The sequence below is a fragment of the Cygnus olor genome, chromosome 1, assembly GCF_009769625.2.
Source record: "Cygnus olor isolate bCygOlo1 chromosome 1, bCygOlo1.pri.v2, whole genome shotgun sequence".
NCBI classification, from domain to species: domain Eukaryota; kingdom Metazoa; phylum Chordata; class Aves; order Anseriformes; family Anatidae; genus Cygnus; species Cygnus olor.
Genome location: NC_049169.1, coordinates 85,866,578 through 85,890,048, shown reverse-complemented (window position 1 = coordinate 85,890,048; position 23,471 = coordinate 85,866,578). Strand labels below are relative to the sequence as shown.

Genomic DNA, 23,471 nt, shown 5'->3' with positions numbered 1-23,471 from the left:
TGTGCGTGTGGCACGTTCTTCCTCCCGAGGGGCAAGGTGCACATGTTGTAAGCATGGTTCCTGCGTGGACGCAGCCCAGTTCTCTTGTTTTCCTCAGTTTACATAATAGCTTATTCTGTCAGCATGGCACCGGTAGTATTTTGCAGCCAACTTTGCATGAATTGTGATGCGAGGTGCAGGGCAGCTGAGACTTGAAACCAATACGTGCAACGCTTTAGCTTTTCTGTTCACAACGGCATTCCTGTGACAGAGCGGAAGACATCACGCACGCAAACAATGCCATAAAAATTTTATGCACATTTACATGCAGAGAGCTGATCTCGGGTCAAACGTACTCCAAGTTGCTCTCTCTGAAGAAGAGGAGAGAAGAAAGGCAGTGCCTGCACGTTGCAGACGGGGCTGGCACGCTGCTCCCACGCATGCGGATGGATCGCACGCATGCATGTTCGACCTTCCCTCACCAGGATCACCTGCCCAAAGTCCAGCTGGGCCAGCGGCGTGGGGAAGTTTTGCCCCTCGGATGGTGATTTGATGCCCTTTCTGCTCCTGCTTTGTGCCGGACGGGCTGGAGCCACAAAAGCTTAACAAGGGAAACCACTAATGAGCCCCTGCTTGGCATGCTGAGAAGAGAGGCCAAGGGCTGAGCGGGCATGAAAACAGCGGTGAGGAGCCCCCGGGCAGAGCCTGAGCCTCGGCAGGGATGCCGGAGAGGCAGAGCCCCTGGAGCCAGCAGCAAGCAGCGGCACTGCAGCGAAGGCGCGCGAGGAGACCATGTTGGGGGGAGGAGAGCAGGCTGCTGTTTCCACATCATCTGAAAACTCAACCTGCTGTCAGGACAGAAGGAAGGCTTGTGCATATTTTATGTCACTTTTCTCCTTCTAGGACAAGCTGCTGATCTGATCAACGATGCACTTTAAAATCCTAGATGTGCCGAGCAGCGAGGATGACTCGAGGCCAGAAACGAGCCTTGGCCTCCTGCCTCGGCTCCTTTGTGGACAGTCGGGTCCATCCCATGCTGCCCTTCCCCGGAGAGCGCCCACACAATTAAACCGCGCACGCCGCTCCTCAACTACAGCATGGGATGTGCCTGGCTGCGTGGAGACGGGGACAGAAAATGGCAACGTGTCAGGGCTGGGGGGGTGGGGAGGGGAGCTGGCCATTTCTTGTGCTGCCTGCTGATGGCTAAAAGGAGGCTAACCGGGTAAATTAGTTTTCCTACGAACTGGTTGCGCGTTGCTCCAGTCAGCTGCTCTCGCCTCTGAGATCTTCGGTGGTAGCTCAGGAGTCGGTGGGGTTGGCAGTAAACAAAACATATTTCACTCCTTCAGCCTGGGTTTTGCGCTGTTTGGGGCTGTCAGGCACGAAGATTTGTCCTCATCGGTTCTTCGGTGCCGCTCCAACGTGGTGGAGCTGCTTGAGTCTCAGATGCTGCTCCTACCCACTGAAGGTGTGAGCATCACAAACGCTCCCTGCCTGGCACCCAAGGGTGCAGGCATCTCGGGCACGGTATTTTTGGTGATAGCCTCGCACACGTAACCACGCGCATTATTCCCGTGTCCTGGAAGCAAGCCCATTGCCCTAAACGCCATTTGGGGACCCCTGGGAGAACGAATGCTTTTGCTCTGTGGTGTAGACTCGTGTATGGTGGTATTGGAGTCACTGTTGTCCCTGCTTTATCCTTCGCTTGTCCCGTTGGAGAAGGAACGGTCTCAGATGAGGAGGTCTCACAGAGCTTGAGGTCTTGACGTTGACTTGATGGGCAGCCTTCGGCAAATTGCTCAGAACCCCGGGTTGATCCTCTGGGATCGGGGCTGCAGGCTGTAAAATGGGAGCAGTCCTCACCTGCCTCCTGAGGCGCGGTGTGCCCGGTTCCCGGCCTGCGCTTCTTTGCGGACAGCGTGGTGGGATCGCACAGCATCGCACGAACAAAGCATGCATTTTTGCACCGAGCGTGACTCATGCTACGATAAATTTTGCTCGAGCTCTGCCTAGGCTCGGTGCTCTGTTGGACAATGAATTCCGTTTTGTCCTTCCAGCACAAAACAGCACAACTTGCCAGTGACATGGACTATACATGTATTCCCATAACAACAATATTATAAACATATGGGGAACCTGGTAGAACAACTGCTGTCCATGTCTCCACACAAAACAAGGAGCCAGTTAACAAAAACTTGAGTGTCTGAGGCTCTATCTCCCCAGACTGTGATCTCATCAGATTTCCCAAGCTAACCACAACCTGGTCACCGCTTGGATTGCAAACTTGGGGGCGGGGGCGAGAGCAGTTTGCAGGAATTGCTGTTTGTGATTCAGTCCGCTTCCCTCTGACTCAGTCCTGAACCATTCCTCGGTAGGGTATTTGGGGATAGTATGCTTAGGACATTGCGCATCAGTTTAGTTCTTGGAATAAATTCTGCAGTGCCCGGGCTCGCTTACAACTGAGTTTGCCCCAGCATCTTTCAGGCAAAACGTAAAAAACAAAACTCTGAAAACTGCTTTTGACCGCCGAGGGCTGCATGGTAATTTTTGCAAACGAAGGGGGTGGGGGTGGTCGTAGCCCTGGGCACTTTGCCAGGTTCGAGCTCAGGAAATTGCAGTCTATCTAGGTAAAACTTCCCCTATAGTTTCAATGAAAAAAAGTATTCTTCTCTTACTGTCTTAAACTGTGAGCGCTGTGTTTCTCTGGAGCCTTAAACAGATAGTACATTCTAACTAGAGAGCTGGTTACAGTTGCTTGCCGGGAGAATAATTTTTTATGCAAAACCCGGGGCTTTTTTGCATTTTTGGGACGCTTCTCGTTGCAAAATGCTGTGTATATTTTAGGTTATTAGAAGGCTTGATTGGCTATGCGGATCAACATGCAAGTGCGAGGAAATACACTGTTGTGCTGCTTGCACAAGGGGCAGGCAGTTGGCAAAGGCACGTCTTTTCCTACAGCAGAAAAATAAGGACCAGTTTTTCAGTCTGCATCTGTGAGCTGGATTTTGTATGTTTAGCAGCAATTGCTTTTGTAAGCTGCTGCTAAGGCACGTAACTGGCCGTGTGCAATTGCAGTAATGGAATGTGAAAATGCAACTACACGCAGACCTGTAATCTTGCATGCAAAATACGGCTGCTCTAGTTCTCCAGGTACAAAAAATGGCCCAAGATTGTGCTCGCCTTTCTGTTTAGCTGCATTCACCTGCGTTTTTTTAGGTGGCAGCTGCGTGTACGGAGTGCTGAATGATTATCCCTGCTATTTTCTCTCCAAGAAGGAGGAGGAAATTAAATCATTACTAGTGGTCTGGGTAGTACGCCTGTCATGGTAAGGAGAGGGCAAAGCTCTGGGGGGTGACAATGATAATTTCATAACTGAAATCCTGAGGAAATGCTTGGAAGCGGGTGAAGAAGAATAGCGAAGCGGTGACCTCCCCTTCCCGCTTCAGCCCCAGTGTATTTAACCACCCAGTCAGTTAATGATGCCAGGAGCTGGCCTCGCCTTCTGCCAAGCCCGGAGCTCTCAGGGCTGGCTAAAAGAGACGTGTGCTCCAGCACAGATGGGTGCGGGGCCGAATATGGACAGCGGCAGGGCGCCTGCAGCCCGGGGCAGCGACGAGGCTCTGGTGGCCGGTGGGGACGTGCGGCAGTAGCTCACTTGCTCTGCCACTTGGCTCTGGGGCTTCTCTGGTGACACCGGTAACAAAAGGCTGCTCAGCAGAGGTGATACGGATCGCTGGCAGCTGAATGGAGCCCGCTAAACCCGAGTCACCCACACTTCTTGCCAGCCCTGGAGCTTGGCTGTCACTGTCCGTTCACTGGTTGGGGTGGCTTTGGACAGTCCACCCCCCAAAAAAGGAGGTTGCACCTTTTCTACGAGGCTGGGAAGCAAGGATTCCTTCCTACTGAAAAACGTGCTTATATTTCGGGGTTATTTCTTGCCATCCTGGGTCCTTGACTGCAGTCATTTCCATTGTGCACGGTGCTCATTGTAATTGAATCTATCGATGTATATTTAATACAGTTGGCACCGCAGCCCGTAACTAGGCGCCGCTTCCCAGCCTTCTGTCGCTTGTTTTCACCATTACCGTCTCGAAGTTGCAGCGGGTGCCTGCCGCCGCGCGGCTCTTTGTCCCGTGGCCGCGCCGTCCCGCAGGACCTGCGCAGCCCCGGTCCCCGGGTCTGGATGTCAGCCAGGTGCTTGGGGCTCGGGCCAGAGGAGCGATGCCTGCCGCATTTTATACTTCCTCTCTGCCACGGATTTGCTATGTGTGATCACGGGCGAGTCCTTTAACCTCAGCTGGCCTCGGCTGACTTATCTACTCCAGAAAGGTGTTGTAAGGCTTAATTATTGCCAGCTCTTCAGAGACCCTGGGGGGAAAAAAGTGCGTTTTATTCAGAAATCTCTCTGACCTGGCTGGCCTCTCTAAGCCGGCTCGGTGGTGCTAGGAGATATTCTCTGTGCTCCCTTAATAATGTTTCTTCAATTTTTCATCTGTACATTCACCCACTCTCTCAGCTGCATGTAAAATGCCAAGCTGTCTGAAGTCATGGAAATATTTTTATACTCTTGACAGCCATGACAAACATTCCTCCTCGGCAGTAAACAAACAAGGTACACAACCTGCCATTAACATCAGTTTATAGCTGAGAGACCTTCGTCACTCATCGAGGAGGGAATCCAGACAGCTCCCGTGCTCGCAAGCCAGGCAGGAGCGCTGGCTGAGGTTAGGAGAGTACCTGATCCTGCGGGCTCGTGTTTGTGTGCAGCGAGTGACTGGGAAACTCTGTTTGTCCGTGTGCGTACAGGAGTGCAAACAGGCACCAGGTATCTAGTTTATTCAGGGTTCTTGCAAACTATATTTGGCTCAGGCATACGTGGCTTAGGGGTTTGATGTTTGTTTGCGTGCACAAAAAGCCTGTTTTCTGCAGTGGCAGCTGAAACATAAAGGCGGTGCAAATTAAGCTGGATAAATATTAGACATCTAAAAAAAAAACACCTCTGCAAATGGAAGGTGTCAGTGAGCACTGCAGGAGCAGAGCCCCTGTCACACACAGCTCCTCTGCGTTTCCCTCGGGGCAGCGGGCTGTAAGCTGCTGGGGTAGGCGAGTACCCAAACCCACACCACGATGTCTTCTTCCCGCAGGTGATTCTCCATGTAAGCAGTCAGCTGTCGCTTGTTTCGCTGCATCCTAGGTTAATTTGCTCTGAATGCCTCTAAATCAGGGTCTCCAGAGATGGGGTGTTGGTGAAAAGGAGCAGCAGGTGCGAGTCTTTTAGCTACGTTACTTTGGTTTCTCTCTCATTTTTCTTGCAGGTCCTCTTCCTGCTGTCTTTGGGCAGTGCTCTCTGGCGTGCTCAGGGGGAGAAAGTCAAGACTGTTCTTCACCTGTGTCTTTGATGGGAGGCTTTAAGTAGGGAGCTAAGCTCTTTTCTGCCATCTCATTCATTCACTGTATCCCTCGGTATCAGTACCCTAGTTCCTCCATTCTTAAAATGAGGATGGCAAGTCTTTCACTCTTTCACAAGACCTTGGAGAGCTAGGGAGAAAAAAGTGCAGGGCTTTCTCCTTCCTTCTCAGGGAGACCATAAATCTTCCTCTTCCCCTTCGTGTCCCTCTTCCTTCTCTCCCATTTTCCTGTCATTTTAAGAGTTCTTATTATATTCCGTCCCTTTAGGTCTCCTCTACTTCCACCGCGCTGGCAATCTGTTTCTCTCTGCTGTTTCCACATCCCCTTCTATTTGCAGCTCCCTTCCTTCTGTTCATGTCATTTTCTTCTCTCACCCTGTATCTCCTACCCTCCCCCATTATTCATGTGCCGCACACTCTTCATCTCTCCTCTCCCTGGCTTATTCCCCCAGATCCCTCCCTCGCGTCTCTCTCCACCTTGGACCCCTTTTGTCTTCCTCTGCTGCCTGTCCCACGCAGCCACCAGCTGTGCCTGTGGGCCAGGCTGCTGAGGGCCAAGGGAGAAGGGCAGTGTGTGGGGTCAGCCCAGCAGCCCGTGCTGTGGGTGCGAGGTGCCTGCTGTGCCTGCGAGGTGAGGCTTCCTCTGCTTGCCCTCACCGGTGTTGGGTCGGGCTGCGTCGGCTCTCGATCTGAGTGACAGTGTGGTTGGCGCTTTGGTGCCAAGACGCTTGATTTCTTTCTCCCCAGAGGTCTGGGAAGGTCTCTGCTTCTTGTTGGAGAGCTGCATTGAGCCAGCAAGGCGGGTCAGGACGTCTGCGCTCTGTTCCTGGGAGACCTGTGCATAGCAGGGAAGAGAGCTGCTCTTTGGGTGTCCCTTCTCAGAGCCCTTTTTCCCTCCCCAGGACATGTTTCCTCCCGCAGCGGGGATGCACAGCCTGGGGGAGCTCTTTCCCAGGGCAGGCCGAGGTGGTGCAGGTGGCCGGTGGGAGTGCTGGCCAGACGCGGGCTCATCGGGCGCTCCTGACAGCAAAGCACGAAGAGGTCACGCAGATGACCACACGTTCAAGTCCAGCCCGCGTCCTGCAGGACAGGGCACGGTGACTTTCTGGCCTCCCGTGGAGTTCAGCTCCGTTTCTGGGTAACACCACGCTTGCCCCTGCCAGGCATGACTCAGTCCTAGGCTTGTAAAAGTCACGAGCTCAAGCTCTCCTATCCAAACAGTTCCTGATTTTTCCCTTCTGTCTCTCCATCAGACTGACCTCGTATCCCTTATGCTCCATGCAAGGTGCCGTACACCTTTTTCCATTTTTCCCACAGCTGTTTCTCCCCTTCTCTGTACCTGCTTCACCAGTTTTACCTGCTCCTTCCCTCCTGCTCTGGCGCTGGGCTGGGTCTCTCCCCAGACTCGCCATCGTGTTCCTCTGCCTCGTTTGTCTTCCCGTCTGGCTTCCTTGTCTCCCTGGTCGTGCCACAAAGCGGAGCCGGGGGAGAAGTGGCGCTGAGATAGCAGGGCTGGAAGGCAGTGTTACCAGGTGAGGGTCCATCGCTTGCTGGTGGCTTTGGCCTCTCCCCGGTACGTGCCATTAGCAACGTGGCAGAAGTCCCCTTCCCCCAGAACTGTGATTTTTCCCATTGCTTCTACCTCACTATTGGCAAGCTCCTGAAAGGTTAATGAAGTCATTTGCTGCGAAGAGAAAAAGCGTGTCTTCCCATGTTTTGCATAAATTAATCCTGGAGGTGATGGAGCAGCCCCTGTACAGGGCAGGGAACGTGCAGCCGTGTCCTTGAGTCTCGTCACCCCAAATGCAGCCCCGGGAGTACCACGTAGGTGACCTGCCCACCCCAGTCCTTGCCATCAGCTTCAGTTAAACTTTGGGTAAAAAGCCGTGGCCTCTCCACCCATCCCTGTGCCTGTCCTGTTGTGTCCTGCAGGACTGGGGAGGAGAACCCAGGAACGCCCCCAGGCCTCCCCTTGACCCATTGCGGTGGATCCTCGCTGCCCACAGCTCCTCGTTAGAAAATGCCCCATATCAGATTTCATTCCCAATGGAATTTTTCTGTCTGAGAAATAGGAAAAAAAAAAATCATTCAACTGGTTTTGAATCACAAGAGTGGGTGAGGGAACCAATCCCAGAAGATAAGTGTTCTGACCTTTACTGCACTCAGATAACTGAAAATAATAACAAATAAATACATCTTGTTTCGAAACCTCGGGCTCGGGGATGTGTTCCTGCCCGATGCTGCAAGAGCCTGAGCCAGGGCTCCTGTGAGGGCTGAGGACACAAAGCTGGCAACTGCCTGGTTTGGTAAGCAGCAGCCCCTTTGCTTTCTGTTTGGAGATGCTGCCGGTACCAACCAGGTATTTGGGATGGCAGGGGACAGGGCCAGTGGCCCCTCTCTCCTGCCATCCTGCTGCTGGACCCTGGATGTTTTGCTGGGGCTAGCGCTCTGGGAAAACAAGGGTTTACTGCTTCTGACCTGTCTCAGTTTCCTTGTACTTTCTACCTGCTCTTTTCAGGCACAGGGTAAGCCAGATAGAGCCACGTGGGGCTGGCCACCAACAGGACCTCTGCATGTAGTAAGACCCTAAATGAGAGTATGGATTTTCTCTGAAAACCATGCCTTACAACATTCCTCCATGGGGTGTTCCTTCTCTTCCTTCCTCTGTTACATGGGGAGATTGTTTGCTTGGTTTCTGCCATCCAAGCCACCAGTGGCTGAGAAGAGTCCTGTATGTGGAGTTTGGGGAGGGTGTTAGGAAGTTTCTGGCACTCCGTCAGTGTAAAGCGTCGTATTTATTCTAGTCTCGTGCCCGGTTGGGATGCACTTCTGATCTCAAGCTCCCGAGTTCCTCGCCTTAATGCCAAAGATGTTGTTCACAGAGGTCCCCCAGGCCCAACTTGTGCTTCTGCTGAGCACTGCCTTGCTCAGACTTTGGGGTCAATGCCTGTGCTTCCACTAGAAGGTCTCCAACCCACCCCTTCCTGCAAGGGTTCCAGCAGACACCCAAACAAGCGTGGGTCAGCGGGCCACGGGCTGCTGCTGTGTTGCAGCGTGTGGAAGCATTCGCCTTTGCAGCGTGCAATCTGATATGCGTATGGATGCTTGCGTTGTGTCTGCTGGCCTATTTGGGCCTGAGGAGGGAGCAGTGAGGGCCTGGGCAGCTGGGAAGCAAGGAATGACAGGCTTGTCAGGGGAGGGAGGAGAGAGTTTGGTAGCTGAGATGGGGATTGGGTAACAACTGGAGGGGGAGATCAGATTTAGGAGTCACGTTGCTCGCTAAAGAAAATGGCAGAAGTAGCAGGGCGTTGTCAACTGGGGGTTGTGTTAGTCCCGTGTGTTACTTACTAATCTTCTGCTAATGGTGCCGCACAAAGAAGCGGCACTTCTGCAGGAACGCCTGGGACAGCTGGAGGATCAGCTCCAGGAGGTGCTGTCACCAGGTGGGGCCGGGGTAAGGAATCCTGCTGGGCTCCCTTCTGACAGACTCTGGAAAAGAGAAGATTGCTCAGGAGGCCTTTGGAGGGGAAGGAGGGGGAGTCTGTGACTCACCGGGGAACAATGATCTGCGAGGACAAAGGGGCAGGCTGGAAGAAGACCTGACAACAATGGTACATTCCTGGTTCCAGCCAGAAGCAGAAGAAAGCCTGAAAGGATGAAGTGTTTAGGAGGAAGCTTTAGGAGTTGTAAAGGGAGCTGGTAAGGGAAAGCCAAAAGTAAAGAGAAGGCAGGTTTTACTACACGCAGAGTTGTTCTGTGCCTTGAATTGCTTCAAGAGGTGGGACTGGCGTTTTGGTAGGTGGTGTTCCAGTAAGTGGTATTCTTCTTTCAGTCAGTCTGGAAGTGAAATCAGCAAATACCTTGGAGAAAATCAAGCTGCTGGTGCAAACCACCTTTTGGGTGAGAAGCAACAGTTGAAGTCCCATCCAACTTACATTCTCCCAAACTACCCAGGCAAAAATCAAAGGTTTTGTTTTTCAGCTTTGTTTTACCCACAACCCTTGTCAGCACTAGGCAGGGAACACCCCGCTGCCTGCCTGCTGCTGTTTCCATCAGCCAAAGGCAGGTCTAAATGCTAGTTTGATAGCATCTGCTTTGACTTGGTGCCTCTCTTACCTGCGGGTCTCAGTGCTGAGCCGGTGCAGAAATTTGGAGGCACGGGGAGAGGAGGAGAAGCTGCAACATAAACACAGCCTCATGGGCTGTCCTTTATTTTCCTGACTGCAGTGGAAAGCCAGCTCTGTTGAATGCCGGCAGGCTGCAAGCACGGTGAGTCCGGGAGCACCGGCGCCGCGAGGAGCTCAGTTAGCCAGAGCCGGCCTCTGCCCTCAGCTGTGGCATGTGGTGCATCTGAGCCGCTGTTACTGAATGCTGTTGGGTTGTCATTTCTAACTGTACGCAGCACTCAGGCAAATCATGCAACAGTACATATAGAGCGTGTTTAAGAAGTGTGTTTGTTGTGGTTTGTTTAGTTACTCTGAGTCTTCGTGCTGCACTGGGCCCCGCAGCAAACCTCCTTACCCTACGCAGTAGAGGTGTGCTGAGAAGGCGGCCAGGACCCGGGGAGAGCAGTCTGTAGGTTTTGAATGAACTGGACCGCAGTGGCACGCGGCTCTGTTCATTCTCAGTGTCTGTTAGAGCACAAGGTGGCTCGGGCCTGTCAACAGAAACGCCTTCAGAGAGCATTTCTCCACCTTGGGAAGGGTCCGAGGTCACCAGAGCTCTGGGACTTGTGTTTCGGCAGGGCTTTCTGCTGGGGAGGGACAGTCCGTCTCAAAAGCAAAGGTGTTGGTGAGTCCGGGAATGATAAAATCACCCTTGAATTTTGTGTGTGTGTGTGAACTCCTCGAAGTCATCTATGTTGGTATAAATGAGATCATTTGGCCTAATTAGTTCCAAGCTTAATTAGCAGTAATTATCCCAACATGGGAGTAATACCCGAGTAGGAAATACTGAGTCCTCGATTAGATAGATCTCTAATTGGTGTTACAATATTGTAATTAAAGCATGCTCATACGCCTCTGCCTCTACAAGTGATTTGTTTTATGTCTGATTAAACAGGGAGTCCAGCAGCCTCAAGGAGGCCAGGACATCACCGCTGATTGAAGCAGTGTATTATTCTTTGTTATAGGAAAGAAATGATGAATCACATATACTAGAAAACACTGTGGGCCAAATTAATCCTTTGAGTAATTGCTGCCGGAGTTGGGGAAATTACAACAGGGGTGAATTTGGCCTCCAGTGCATACGCTCTATCTGTATATCACACAGTAAAACAAATACTCATTTGAATGTGCAGCCCGGCAATTACACAATCAGACAAATGCAAGGAACTTAATCTGCAGTTGCGATCGCTGGCTCGTGCGGGTGAGTTTATTCGGCTGCTGCGCCGTGCCGACGAGGCCGCGCGCTCTGCTCGGGTGCTCGGCCCGGAGCAGAAAGTCACCAGGAGGGAGCACCTTGTTGGTGAGGGGGCAGGAGGCAAGGCGCCCCCTGTTCTCCAGCAGGAGTGCTTTCAGTCCAGCCAGCCTGGCCCTCCCTCGCGGGAAGTGCTTCAGAGGAGCAGATCCGCGCGCTTCTTGCAGAAGTTGAAGAAAAAGAGAGCGAAACGGGAACTTTCTGAAATTAGTCAGCTTCGAGGCATGAAAGCTTCCCGTGTCTTTTTAAGAAACCACCTCCTTAGAACTTGGCAAGTGCACCGCTTTATTACTTATCTCCTCGCTGCCTGAGTGGGCGACTGTACTTCCTGAGTTGGTTCTTCACTACCGAGAGATCAGCGGCACAGGTCTGCAGAGGACAGTGGCTCCTCGCCTACGGAAAGTAACAAGCAAGAATCGCGATGCGTGCATCTTCTGGCTGTCACAAAGGAGCTTGAAGCATATTAGAGTCGTAGCCAAAAGCAGACCTACGAGCAGCTCTTTGCCAGTGACTTCCATCTCCCAGCTGCAGAAACTGAGGCACAAATCGGTTCCTTGGCCGGCTGGGGCTCGCTGAGCTGGTGCGTGCGGCAGAGCCAGGAACGCGGTGCGGGCATCATCCCCTTCTGCTTCACCCGCAGAGACGTCTCCCTTCCCGAAGGGGAGAGGTGACTTGGGCGAGGAAATTGAATACACCAAATTCCATTAAGGCGATATTAGGGATACGAATCGAGACACCCCATATACAGGAATTCAAAAGCCAGGGTTTCCATAGCAGCATTGCTTGGCCACGTTGTATATGTGCTGTTTTGCATTGCTCTCATGATGTCAAAGGCATGGCCTAATATCTGCGTGAGCAATATGTCTGAATCAGAGTTGCTATGAAACTTCAGGCTGAATTACACCGTGGAGGCATATTCTTGTGCAGTGCTGGGAGGAAATAACAGGACTAGGTTTTGTTAAGATTTTTCTCCAGTGATACATTTTTCTTAGAAAATTGCTGATTTGCCAAAACTGTTGCTATTTTTGGGAAAAGTTGATTCCAGTCTAGTGTCCCATCTTGGGGGGGGGGGGGGGGGGAAGGGAGGGTGGGAAAAGTTGTGAAATGATCAAAATGCCCTGATGTTTGAAAAGTCAAAATGCTACCCTTTTGTCCTGCCCAGTGATCATTTGTTTCTATCTAAGTAAATTACTACAAAAAGTGTCAAAATTTGAGGTACAGTGTTTCAAGATGAAGAAGTAAAATCTTGCTTTCATTCATTTGGTCATAGGTTCTGGGTATAGGCTGGGAAACTATTTTTCCCCTCCCTGATTAGGTATGGAACAATGATTTGAAGTTTCCTCGCTGCCAGCTATGCCAAATGTCGGTGTAGCCTGCGTGCCAGTGTCTCCTCTGCCCCCGCTCCCTGATGTTGGAATTGGTGAGCTTTGCACTTGTGCCTGAAGAGCTGAAGGTTTAGATTTGCTTTGCCAAGCATCTAAGCCATTCTTGTTTCAGAAGGAGACTGCAGAAGGGGTTTGGGACAGAGGGGAAAAAGATGAGAGCTGCTTTTTCCTATGTGGCAGCGACAGATGCTGGGTATTAGGCAGAGGCAAGCTGACAAACATCTGAATGAGTGGAGGAGACTCCTAACCCAAAGGGAGGAGTTGTGGTTTAGGTTAAAGCCACAAAGGAAGTGAAGGAGGTTACCACTTTCCTGTCTGTGGGCAGGAGGTTCTCCTTGTGCTCATTTGAAGGCTTCACTCTAGCTCGTCCTTCCCTAGGAACACGCGCATCTGTGTACTTCTTGAAAAGCATTCGATCCGGCCTCTGATCTTGGGAGTGCCAAACATCTCCTTCATCCACAGAAATCAGCGGGAGCCGAGGGTTAAAGAGCTGGGAATCGCAGGCTAATTTATGGAGCCAGATATTTTCAAGCGCATTGTAAAGCCACATGTTTTGCTCGGCGCTGGAGCGTTCGGTGCGTTTCTCCTTGCCTCTTCCCCTGGCCGATTCCATTCGGGTTTTGTCGTTGCACGCATCGGTACCTCTGAGGCTTCAGCTCTCTCTCGTCCCCGAGTGACTGGCAAATTGTGCAGCATGGATCTAGCAGTCTCGCCTGCTGGTGCAGGGCAGGCTCTGAATGCCATCGAGTACCTACCAGCGTGGCCTGTGATCAGTATTTTCCTTGATTTTCACGGCATGCTTTTCTTTTAATGGCTCGGAGGCTCTGGCTGTATGTGGCTGAGAAATTTGTTGTCTCAGTTCAATGGCTTCGCTCCTCGCCTGTGAGGTGAGAGCGGCTGGTTAACCCTGGCATGCTGCAGGAGGCATGCCAGGAGGGAGATGAAAGAATCCGGGACTGCTCTTACAAGAGAGAAGACTTACCCCGAGCCCGAGCGCTGGCGTGTAAGCCGGCTGTCTTAACCCAAGCTATCAGCTGGCTACTGCACAGCGAGAACCACTGTCAGTGACAATGACTTCAGTGTGTGCCGCCAGTGCCTTCTGATCACTGTGCGCTGCCGTACATGAAAAGAGCATCTGAAAGGTGCTCCCTGAAGAGCCATTATGTGTTATGTGGGCTCTAACCTTCCATTAACAGCTCACCTTAGCCCCTAACCCTGGCCTTGGGACGCAGCGGAGTCATTTCATTTACCAGGTGTGAAAATCATATTTTGCCATGTGAGGATGATTGCTCTATCAGGTGCATTACAGTCCCTGTTTTTTTTTCTTATTTGCTTTTTTTTTTTAAGGCTTTGTTAGAACTACAAGATAGCATTAAAGATTTATATGTGGCAAATGTGTCCTTTTTTTTTTTTTTCCCAGTGTTTCCTTTTAGAGACCTTCACAGTATTGATTTCAAGTAGATTTTCCTCCTCTGTTTTAAAACATTTCCTTTGCCGATGGGTTTTCAACATTACCCGCTGGATCTGTGTGCAGTGCTTTCCCCAGACTATACTACTGAGCTGAGGCTCCTTGCTGCCAGCCTCGAGGGACCACTTCTGAAGCTGAAGGACCATTTGCTTCTCTCCTCTCCTCAGTCCTGAGCTACCAACCGGCACTGCATCCTTCTCAATCCAGGAGGTACTGCAAGCTGTGGGGCTGCTTTCGGGGTATGCCGAGGGATCCCCAAATGGGTCCGGCAATCGCCTCGAGCTCGGAGTGAGAGGTGCTTGTTGGGGCGTTTCAGATAGACAGGGAAAACAAGCCGTGCGCCGGGATAGCGAAGAAACCGGAGTGGCAAGCAGCTGGAGCTGTAGGGCCATTGGGCTCTGGTACCTACATTTTATTGCCACAGCTCGTCCTTGCGGCCCTGAGAGCAGGGTGTGGGGCTGGAGAGGGCAGGGGGCTCCGCGGGAAGGAGATCTGTTGTAGGCAGCCTACGACGCGGGTTCAGCCATCTTCTGGTGGATTGGCCGTCTTATCACAACGGTATTTGGCTTTGTTACTGTGGTGCTAGAGCCTTAGGGCCGCAGAAAGGGCAGCTTTATTGCAGTCATTGGAGTTACGCTTGCTTATGGCAGTAGGCAACTGGGGATGTGTTTTTTTTGGAGCATGTTGCCACGAACATAAACGTTTTTCTTTGGGAGATGCTTTGCAAGGGTGGCTCAGGCGAGTGGCTGGGAAGCATTGTCCTAATGGAAACAAGATGCAGAAATGATCGGGTCTCAGAACAGCTCTTATTTCTTCCCACATCTGTGACTTGCAGAGCCCACCTTCCAAAGGCTCTCTTTCTTTCCTTCCTCACCACCATCAATTCTTAGTTTTGAGCATTGAGTACATCACCAAGAGCTTGGACACCATGGAGGGTGCTGCAGCCTCTGTACGTGGGGGAAATGGTGACCTGGACTTGCACAGACCAGGTGGCTTGCATGGGACCTGGGCAGGCTGTGTTTGTGCTAACTGCACAAAGCAGCAGCAGTCTTTGTTGTCTCTTTCTTAAGCTGAAGGTACCTGTGCTTCAGCATTTAAATGTTCACAAGAGATTCATGCTGGATACTCAAGAACAGCAATTGCCAAAAGTGCAAGGGGTTCTTTATGACAGCGTAGCCAGAGTATCACGATACCGCGTTGCCTGTTGCTGGCTGGACTTCTGGCGTTCATTTTGCTGTTGCCTGACAGAAAGGACAGGCAGGAGGTATGGGCTGTGTGTAGGTACAGCCCGTGCTGCAAGCACGCTGAGGCACAGCGGGTCCCATAAGAGCTGCGTTACCTAGGCAGGTCCCCCGGGCAGCACCAGCTCACATGCTAAATGGACGCTCAGAGATGTCAGGATATAGATGGAAAAGAAACACGCTGTGCTAGGTGTCTCTCAGGATCTGCAAGGCAGGTATTGTAAGCAGATGTATTCTTACCAGCAAATAAACAGATAAAATTTAAAATAAGCTGGCAGATTTTGTGCTCAGATGGACTAGGAACATTCACACAGTCTGTTCTTGCAGTTCAGCTGTGAGAGGCCAACACCTTCCGCAGAGAGGGACTAGCAAAATGTTTGGACAGAAGTATGTCCAGCCATGACATCTGCTGCTAAAGCAGTCCGGAGTTTGCACCGTAAATGTGCACAAGTGAAAATGCAGAGCAAGAATGAGGCATGTATGTAGCTGAGCCAAAACTCTCGAGTGCCCCCTCGTAAAGACGGCACCTGTGTGTGTCGGTGTAGTCCTCTGTCGTCTAGGGTCTTGCAGGTCTGAAAAGCCTCCGGTGATTGCTGCAGAGGAAAGTCAGCACCACGCTCTGATAATAAACCAATGTCTAAAGAGCAAGGGGGAAATCTGATTGTTTTCTTTGGAGGGATCTCACTGTTTTATGTAATCTTTGTACAGCACCTGTAAATCAGTGACTAGCGCTTTTGAAATGTATTTCCTTCATCACAAGCTATTTGAAACAACAGGTAGCACCTATCCATTCAGTCAGAGTTCCCTTGACATTTTTAAATGACAGATAATGAAAACTGTCTTCATTATAACTCGAGCTATTTCATCAGACTGTCACCAGCAAACAATGGCAAATTAGAGACTGAACAACCCTCAACTCCGCTCTCCTAGGTACCTCTGCAACTTTACGCGTCTCCGGGGTGCTAGGATGGGATGCAAAAGGGTGGTCAAACACCCGGGGAGGTGATTCCTGAAACTCAAGGCAGAATAGCCAGTGCCTTTTCTGCTGCTTCTAAGAAATGTGAGAGGTGATTTCTCAGGTGGGAAGGCTCCTGGTACACAAGGCACTAGAGGTCGTCAGGAACATGTTAAAATCTCTCTGGAAAGCAGCGGTCAGCTGGCGTGAAAATGGAGCACAAATGTGAGAAGGACCGTGGGTGAGAGACACGGCTTATCTCCCAGTGCTGAATTCTGCATTGCCTTCAGTTTATGAATGGGTTTAAAGCATGGTGCCAAGTAGAGCATATTGCAGTTGTCTAATCCTTAGGTGACAGAGGCAGGCATGATAGTAGACAGAGCTGCATCCAAGAGGACTCGTCGGAACAGCCCAGGCAGCCTGGCAGTATTGCTACCTGGTCTGCGGGAACCAGTCCCGGCCCCAGAATCTGAAGTGCCGAAGGGAAACCCGCTCGAGGAGCAGCTGCTCCTGCGTGGCGCCGCTGATCTCACCCGGGGGGTCTCTGCCCAGCCAGTGTTTCTTCAGGCATGCTTGCGCTGTACTTGGCTCGCTCAGGTCCTTCTCACCTCGCTCCCCCCTTTACCAAGCTGCCCCCCACGGTTAGCCTAGAGGCGGGCAGGGAGCAGAAGGAGCATTTCACAATAAAACAAGGTTTGTGTGAGAGGCCCGTGGCGTGGAAGAGGCTAGCGCCAGGGGGTGAATTACAGGGGCCCAGGGAAGAAAGAGGCTGCGGCAGAGGGAGAGTTGTTATTGGAGCAAGCAGGGAGCAAAATGACTGAGATAGAGGGTGTAGATAAACAGTTAGAAATAGCCGCCATGGTGTGATTTGGAAGGAAAATCAGTCGCTACTTCAGGCCCTGGTGACGTTCAGTTTAGGGAGTTGAGTGGTAAATTACAGGTAGGTTAGGACGCCAACAACATCGGTGACCCCGTGAAGTGCTGGGGAGAGAAAAGTTGCAGTAACGGGGAGTAAGATTCAGATCTCATCTACCCGACTGTGAGTATCTCAAGGTGAAATAACAGAAGGAGAGGAGGCGGGAATATTGATTTCTGCCTCACAAAACAGACAACAACGCCTACTTTTTCAGAGCAGGAATTTAACCATTCGCTCTAATGGGCCAGTCTGCAGTACAGTGGGGGCTTGGTTTCTTCTTCATGTGCAATCTAGAGGGGAAATGATGCTGAAGTTATTTTTATCTTCTTGTAGCCTTGCAGGAGAGTCGTGAGCCGAATGTTACCCCCAAACATCTGTGCGTTGCCGCCCCGTGGTACAGCAGGCGGGCACCCCGAGCAGCGCCGGATGCATGGGGAGCCTCTCATGCCAAAAGGGCCGGTGTTGTGCCTGCTGGTCACAGGTGGCTTCTGTCTGCCTGCGGGCAGGCTCAGCCTTCTTCAATTCCTCCTGTGAGAAGGATGCCTCTGAGAGGTGCTTTCTTCAGCTGCTCGTGGCTTTCTCAGAAATACTCCTCTGGGGATAACGTTTTGTTTGGTGGGGTTTACACCATGGAAGCGCAGCGTGTGTCCCCGTGCAGCAGAGCTGTGGCTTGCTGTCTTGGACTAGGCTCGCCAGGTGGCTGAATGGGAGGCAGGTGAGTTTGGCGATTTTCTGGGCTGCTGCCGTGCCTTTTCTCATTGCAGTCGAAGACAGTCGTACACATACAAAGGGAGTGTAAAGTTTCTGCTGAGAGTCTTGAAATGCTCAAGGGTCAGGCACTTCCACAGCCAAATTCTCCTGGCTGCGCCACAGCACTTGGTGTGTATTAGCAGCTCCGTATAAAACACAGGAGCAGTGTACTAGGACCGGTGTTCCTGGGCAAACATTGGTTTTGTGATCTCCTGTATGCCAAAATTTGCCACCTCTGTTTTGTATGAATTTGTATTTTTCATGCGTTTTATGAGCATATGTTTCCCCAGATTCTGTTTACCTGATTCCCCTTCTGATTCAATCTCCTCTCTCCTTTTTTTTAATTCTTTTTTTTATCATAGGAGATAAAACTGAGCATTTATCCGTATTGCTGCCTAGCATTTGCCTCACACCTGCTTATTGACTTTGGAGATGACTCTAAATAGGGCAAGAGCTTGCTGCCATTGGACTGTTATAATGCGTGGGATTTGTTCATCGCATTACAGTTCTGATGTGGAATAATGTCTCGGAGGGGGGCAGATCCGCTAGAATTCTGGAGATCCCGAGGTTCTTCTGGCACGTATTTTAACCACAGGCCCAGGTCCACTCTCCATCCCAAACCTGATTAAGGCTCGGGTTGTTTGGAGATCGATGAGTGAGTAGGAAAACCTGAGATTAAATGTTTCTCTCTTTGCAGTGTAGCTAGGAGAAGCGAGGGCAAGGTCCAGATTGCCACGCTGCATTTGCCTGTTGCTGTAGGGTGATGCTGTGCAGCCAGCCTCCCTCGCAGCAGCGCTCTGTGGCCATCGAGGCCATGGTGATCCACGACGGGGAGCTACAGGTGGCCTTATGCCAGCACTGGGGTGTGCGTGTGTGTACGCATATATATGGAGATCGTTATGGGTATGTACGCCTTTCCCTTCTCTGTGAGCTTGTGCAGTCCCATGCAAGTCCGGGAGCAGAGGGACCGCTCACCCGAACCCAGCAGAGCTGCTGCTTTGGCGTTTGCAGGTCTGAGGTTCAGCAAAACTGGCTAGGCTCGGGGCTAGCCAGACAAGGCTCTAGTCTGATGCCAAAAGAAACGGAACTAGAAACAAAGCCGCAACAATCTCTCCCCCTCCTCCTAATCCTGATTTCCTCATCTTTTAGGAATGATTTATAACAGATAAATGCTTTCAGAAAGAAGAGGTTTTTCCAAGTAACAGCAGACGTTAAGCTGCCCTTCCCTGTGGTCCGTTGCCATCTCTTTCACGCCATCCAGCATCAGGCTTTGTCCTGCAGCAGGATTCATGAAGGCAGCTCCCCTGAGCCCATGCAGAGAGATTGTGGCAGGAGGAGAACTGCCGTCACCTGGGTTCCTCACAGAGCGGGTTGTTTCCTTTCGAGAAGGCTCATTAGAGCACGCAGCCATGTAAAACTCAAAGCTCGTAAGAAAAAGATTTCACAGAGCCTGATCTTTCTGTGGTCCTGCGGCTCCTCTGATCATTTACACCAGAGCAAAAGGAGGGGGAAAAAAAAACAAAAAACAAACCTAAAGCAAACAAACAAAGCAACACATCCTCCTAATGATGTGTGTTCTTCACTTCCAGCAGTGCGAGCGTTTTACACCCACTTTGCACAGGTGTATGTGAACACTGAAGTCAAGTTGAGGGTGGAATAGAGAGCAAAGCTCTGAAGGAGTTGGTGGAGCTTCCCTGCTGGAAGGTTATGATCACGCTGAAAGAGGGAAATCTTGCCTCAGCAGACAGGAAATATGTGATGCAATTTCAACCCGGAGTTGCTGGAGATAAAATAGCCCATAAACTGAAAAAAATGTAGGGAATACTTTACTTGGCCCAAATGTGCCGTGTCAAAGCTAATAGCGAGGGATCCTTTGACTGCAGAAGCAGCAGCATGCTGGCTACGGATGCACATGGAAACCGTGTTCCTTATTTGTAAGGAGGAGTGTATGTTCCTGATCCTGGAAGCAATAACTGTTGGCAGATCCTTCGTAATGGTGGCAGACTTTCTTGAGGGAATGTTTTTAAGCACCAGTGACTGAAAAGGTGCGATCTCGTGTTTCACTGGGGGTGAAACTTCTTTCACGTGGAACAACTGTGCAGTTAAGAGAACAGGCTCAGCTGCAGAGCGCAGGTGGTCAGGGGCAGGGTCTAACTTCAGAAGAGTCATGCCTGCGGCCTTCACACGCTAAGGCTCCGTGTCGCCATTTTGCCTGCCTTCAGTCCCATCTTCAAAAGTTCCTCTTCCTCAGATGTTTCCACCTCCTCCAGTTGTGCCTGTTCAGCCACTTGTGGGGATGAGATCTGCATCAGAGCTGGTCTGGTGTTCAGGGGTTGTTCTCATTAGTATGCATGGCTTTTAAAGGAAAGTTGGGTCGTTTAAACGGCTCACCTGTGGCTGTGGCTCCATAAATAGTTTAACCAGAACAAGTGAGAGGTGGTAACTGTGAGAGAGAGCAGCAGGATCCTCCAAGTCTGCTGCAGATGGAGTGGTGAAATGGAGCCACAGCCCTACACTCGTAATGTTATTTGCATGAGTAGCTCCATTGTGTTTCAGTGGGACTCTACTTACACATGTAAAAATTGGTGTTTGCAGGGCCCGGCCCTTACAGAGCATAAAAGCAGCGACTGGGGTGTGCCGTGCTCTGAACCATCTACAGCAAGTGTAATGCAAATGCATTTTGCTGGCTGGCCTATCTCGTCTGATCGGTTCTGCACAAGTGGAGCTCCCGTAGCCGCTTTCCTTAGGCTCGCTTCGCCCTGATGGAAGAAGACCCCGCTTCTGAATCAAAAGGCTGCTCTTCTGTCCCTGCTGCTGCCAGGGAGCCGCGAGGAGAGCGCATGCAGCGCGGTGAGAGCCGTAATGTTTCCAAGATGTTCTTGGAGCGCTGCGGAGAGCCAGGCCAGCTGCCTTGCCAGGGCTGCTCTTACAAGTGTGGCCAAGGGAGGGCAAGGCCCTGTGGCGGGGGGATGCTCTCCCGGTAGGCCGGAGCTCGACGTACCTGCCTTACAGCCTGTCACCGCAGCTCGGATCACTCGGGAGCCTCTTGTTGTCAGTTCCCATGGTAAAGCCCTTGGAGGACAGCGCCAGGGATTTCTGGGCTGAGAATCCTCGCCTTGGGAATTCGCTGCTCGTGGCAGTTTGCTGTGGCAAATCCCCAAAGGCGGCGTGCGAAGCGGCAGCTGAACTCCTGCGAGAGCAGCACAGCACCTTGCCGGTCGCTACCCGGAGCCCTGAAGAGAGGAAGGAAGAGACATAAAGCCGTTGGAGGGGAGAGGCTCGGCGTGGTTATTTGAGACCGCTGCCTGCCGAGTTGCACAGTCATTTATAACTGCTTGAAGTGCAGGGGGATGGGGATGGGGGATGGGAGGGGAGCTGGAGGAACCGCAGCATGTGGGAGCTAGGGGCCGCTTGGGCTCCCTTGTCTTCGTCGGGGACGAGACGGCGAAGTGCGGGGCCAGAGGAGGGAGGAGGGCAAGGGCGGCAGCCGCTAACACCTCATAGCTAACACCTCCTATGGACCTGTGCGCTGGGGTTCCTTGGGGCTGGAGCGCGGGCCGGGGTTTACAAAGGTGCCTTCAGGAGCGGGGAGTTGGGTACCCGGCTTCTTCGGGCTCCTCAGAGAAATCCCAGCCTCTGCTGGGGAGACAAATTTCCCCTCCGGCAGGCACCAGGGGGCTGGGGCAGCGTGAGGGGGCGCAGCGAGGGCTGGGCCAGGCGTGTGAGGGGAGCCCCGGGGAGCGGCGCCCTGTCAGGGGGCTCGCGCCCGGGCCGTTGGGGCCGTTACGGGGCGGGCCCCGCGCGCCGCCTCAGGGGAGCGCGAGGTGCACGCGCGCGGCCGGCGGGGGCGTGGCCTCCCCATAGGGGGCGTGGCCGCACGCGAGGGGCGTGGCCTACCGAAGGGGCGTGGCTTGCCGAGCGCCTCCCCTGCGGCTGCGGGGGGCGCCGGCGGAGGCGGGCCTGTCTCTTTAAGAGCCCGGCCGCTACCACTGCGTAGGCGGCGGGGGGGGCAGGTTGAGGGGGGGGTGTACGGCAGCGCCCGCCCTCTGTGTGGGGAGGGGCGGGGCGCGGGGCCGGGCGAGCCCACTGCCCGGCGCGGGGAGCGAGAGGCGGTCCCGCCGGCGGAGCGAGCCGGGGCCGGTACCACTGCCGGGGCGGGGCGCGGCGGGAGCGGGCCGGGAGCTGGGGGGGGGAGGGCGGGAGTGAGGGGGGGGGAGAACGGGGAGGGAGGGGGGGGAGCGAGGGGGGGGGGGGGGGCTGCGGTGGGCGGTACCACGCGCGCGGCGGGCAGGGGGGGAGGCGCCGGCGGACAATGGAGCCTGTGTGCGTCTGCGGGCGGGGGAAGGACCCGGCGGCGGCGGGGGGACACGGCGCGCCGCCCCCTCCCGCCCGCCGCTGAGCCCGCCCGCGGCCCCCGGTGAGTGAGGGGAGGCGGCGCGCGGCAGCACCCCCCCACCCCCCAACCGACCGCCCAACGGTGGCCCCCCCCACCCCCCCCAACCCCAACCGTCCCCTCCTCAACCGCCGCCCGCCGAAAGTTTGAGCCGGGGCTGAGGGGGGCAGGGGGCTTTGTTGCGGCACGGGCACGGGGGGCGGCCGGGCCGGCGGGGGGGCACGGGGAGCCCCTGTCCTCGGCTGCCCCGAGGGGCTGCGGGACGGGAGAGCGGCGCCGCTGAGCACGGCCCCTCGGGGTGTGCTGGGACAGGTGGGCGCACGGAAGCTGCGAGGCTCGGCTTCCGCACGGGGAGAGAGCCCCGCTTCTCTGGCTTCCCGTCCCCAGAGCCGCCGCGTTGGAGGGGACGGGGTGACGAGGCCCCTGGCGACCAAAAACTGGGGTGCAGGAGGTCCCCTGAGAGGGTGGACAAAGCCTGACACGGGACGCGGCAGGCTCAGATGCAGTCGTGGGTTATTATTTAGGCATAAAGCACTGAGGTGGGATGGTTACACGGTTAGAGGTTTAATAGTAAACAGAATGAGGAATCAGTCAGGAAACTGGCACGCAGCGAGGTAACAAAGTATGAAATAATGAGCAACAGTGGGGAGCTGATTGTGGAGCGTTTCAAAGCCCGCTGTTGTGAGAGGGAAGGTGCTAGACCTCGCTTGGGGTCTGAAATCGGTCTAGAAGTGACCGAGACCCTTGTCTTCGAGAGGAGCATCAGCTCCTGCAGCACTTGCCATGGAAAGCAGCAGCTTCCCTTTGGTTGGGGCAGTTTCTCACCTCACCGGCTCGGGGCAGAGAAGAACAGAAGGCTGTGCCGAGCCAGGCTTGTCTCGCTCAGCCTTGCTGCGGGTGACTGTCGCTCTCCTGTCAAAACAGAGTTGGAGGAAGCGGGGGAGACAGCTCTTCCAGTTCTGAGGGGTTCCAGTAACGTTTTTGTTTTCCTCGTAAGTATTCCGTCCTGGATTTCTCCATGAAAAGCCCACACAGGCATCATAGGAGCCGTGAAGCATCCTTAAATGTATCGAGCTTTAAAAAGGGGGAAAAAAAAAAAGCAAAGCATATTTTTTTTCCTGTTTTGTTGGAGGTTAATATTCAGTCAGCGATTGCTCAACGTATTACAAAAACAAGTATTGGGAAGCTAGGCAATGCATTACACGAAATCAAATAAAAAAATCCCAGGGAACAGAGGGAGAGAATTAACATACCTAAAGAGCTGTAGTCCTGTCTTTCTGTTTACCTCTCTCCCACTTCCCACTAGGGCCGTAACGCCTGATTGCTGCTTGTGGGGCTGTCACGGTGTGGGACTGGTGAAGCTGAGCTGGGGCTGAGGGGCAGCAAGGGCTGGCAGGCGGTTGTGCCTTCACCCTGCGTGTGCCCGTATTCCACTGCAGGCCCATCGGCCGGCTGCTGGAAAGCGCGGGGGTAGCTTTGGTGAGATACTGTAGCCATTTCGGACCAGTTGGGTGCTGGCTCTGGGGTTGGGTTGGGTTGGGTTTGGTTTTTAACAGCG

The 23,471-nt window shown here is 53.1% G+C and overlaps 1 protein-coding gene across 9 annotated transcripts in view; it reads left to right on the top strand.

Annotated features, from left to right (window-relative positions):
• The window catches only part of BCL9 (BCL9 transcription coactivator), a 52,855-nt gene that overhangs the window by 2,025 nt on the left and 27,359 nt on the right, over window positions 1-23,471 (top strand). For 3 of the 9 annotated variants that reach the window (XM_040566980.1, XM_040566961.1, XM_040566926.1), the window contains exon 1: window positions 21,558-21,660. The exons of 2 other annotated variants lie outside the window; for them this stretch is intronic. The gene's annotated coding sequence lies outside the window, so the exon portion shown is untranslated. Of the gene's footprint in view, window positions 1-21,456; window positions 21,514-21,556; window positions 21,661-21,802; window positions 21,938-22,109; window positions 22,356-23,471 lie in introns of those variants that run through there. 4 more of the 9 variants (XM_040566943.1, XM_040566983.1, XM_040566946.1 and 1 more) reach the window with 4 other exon arrangements.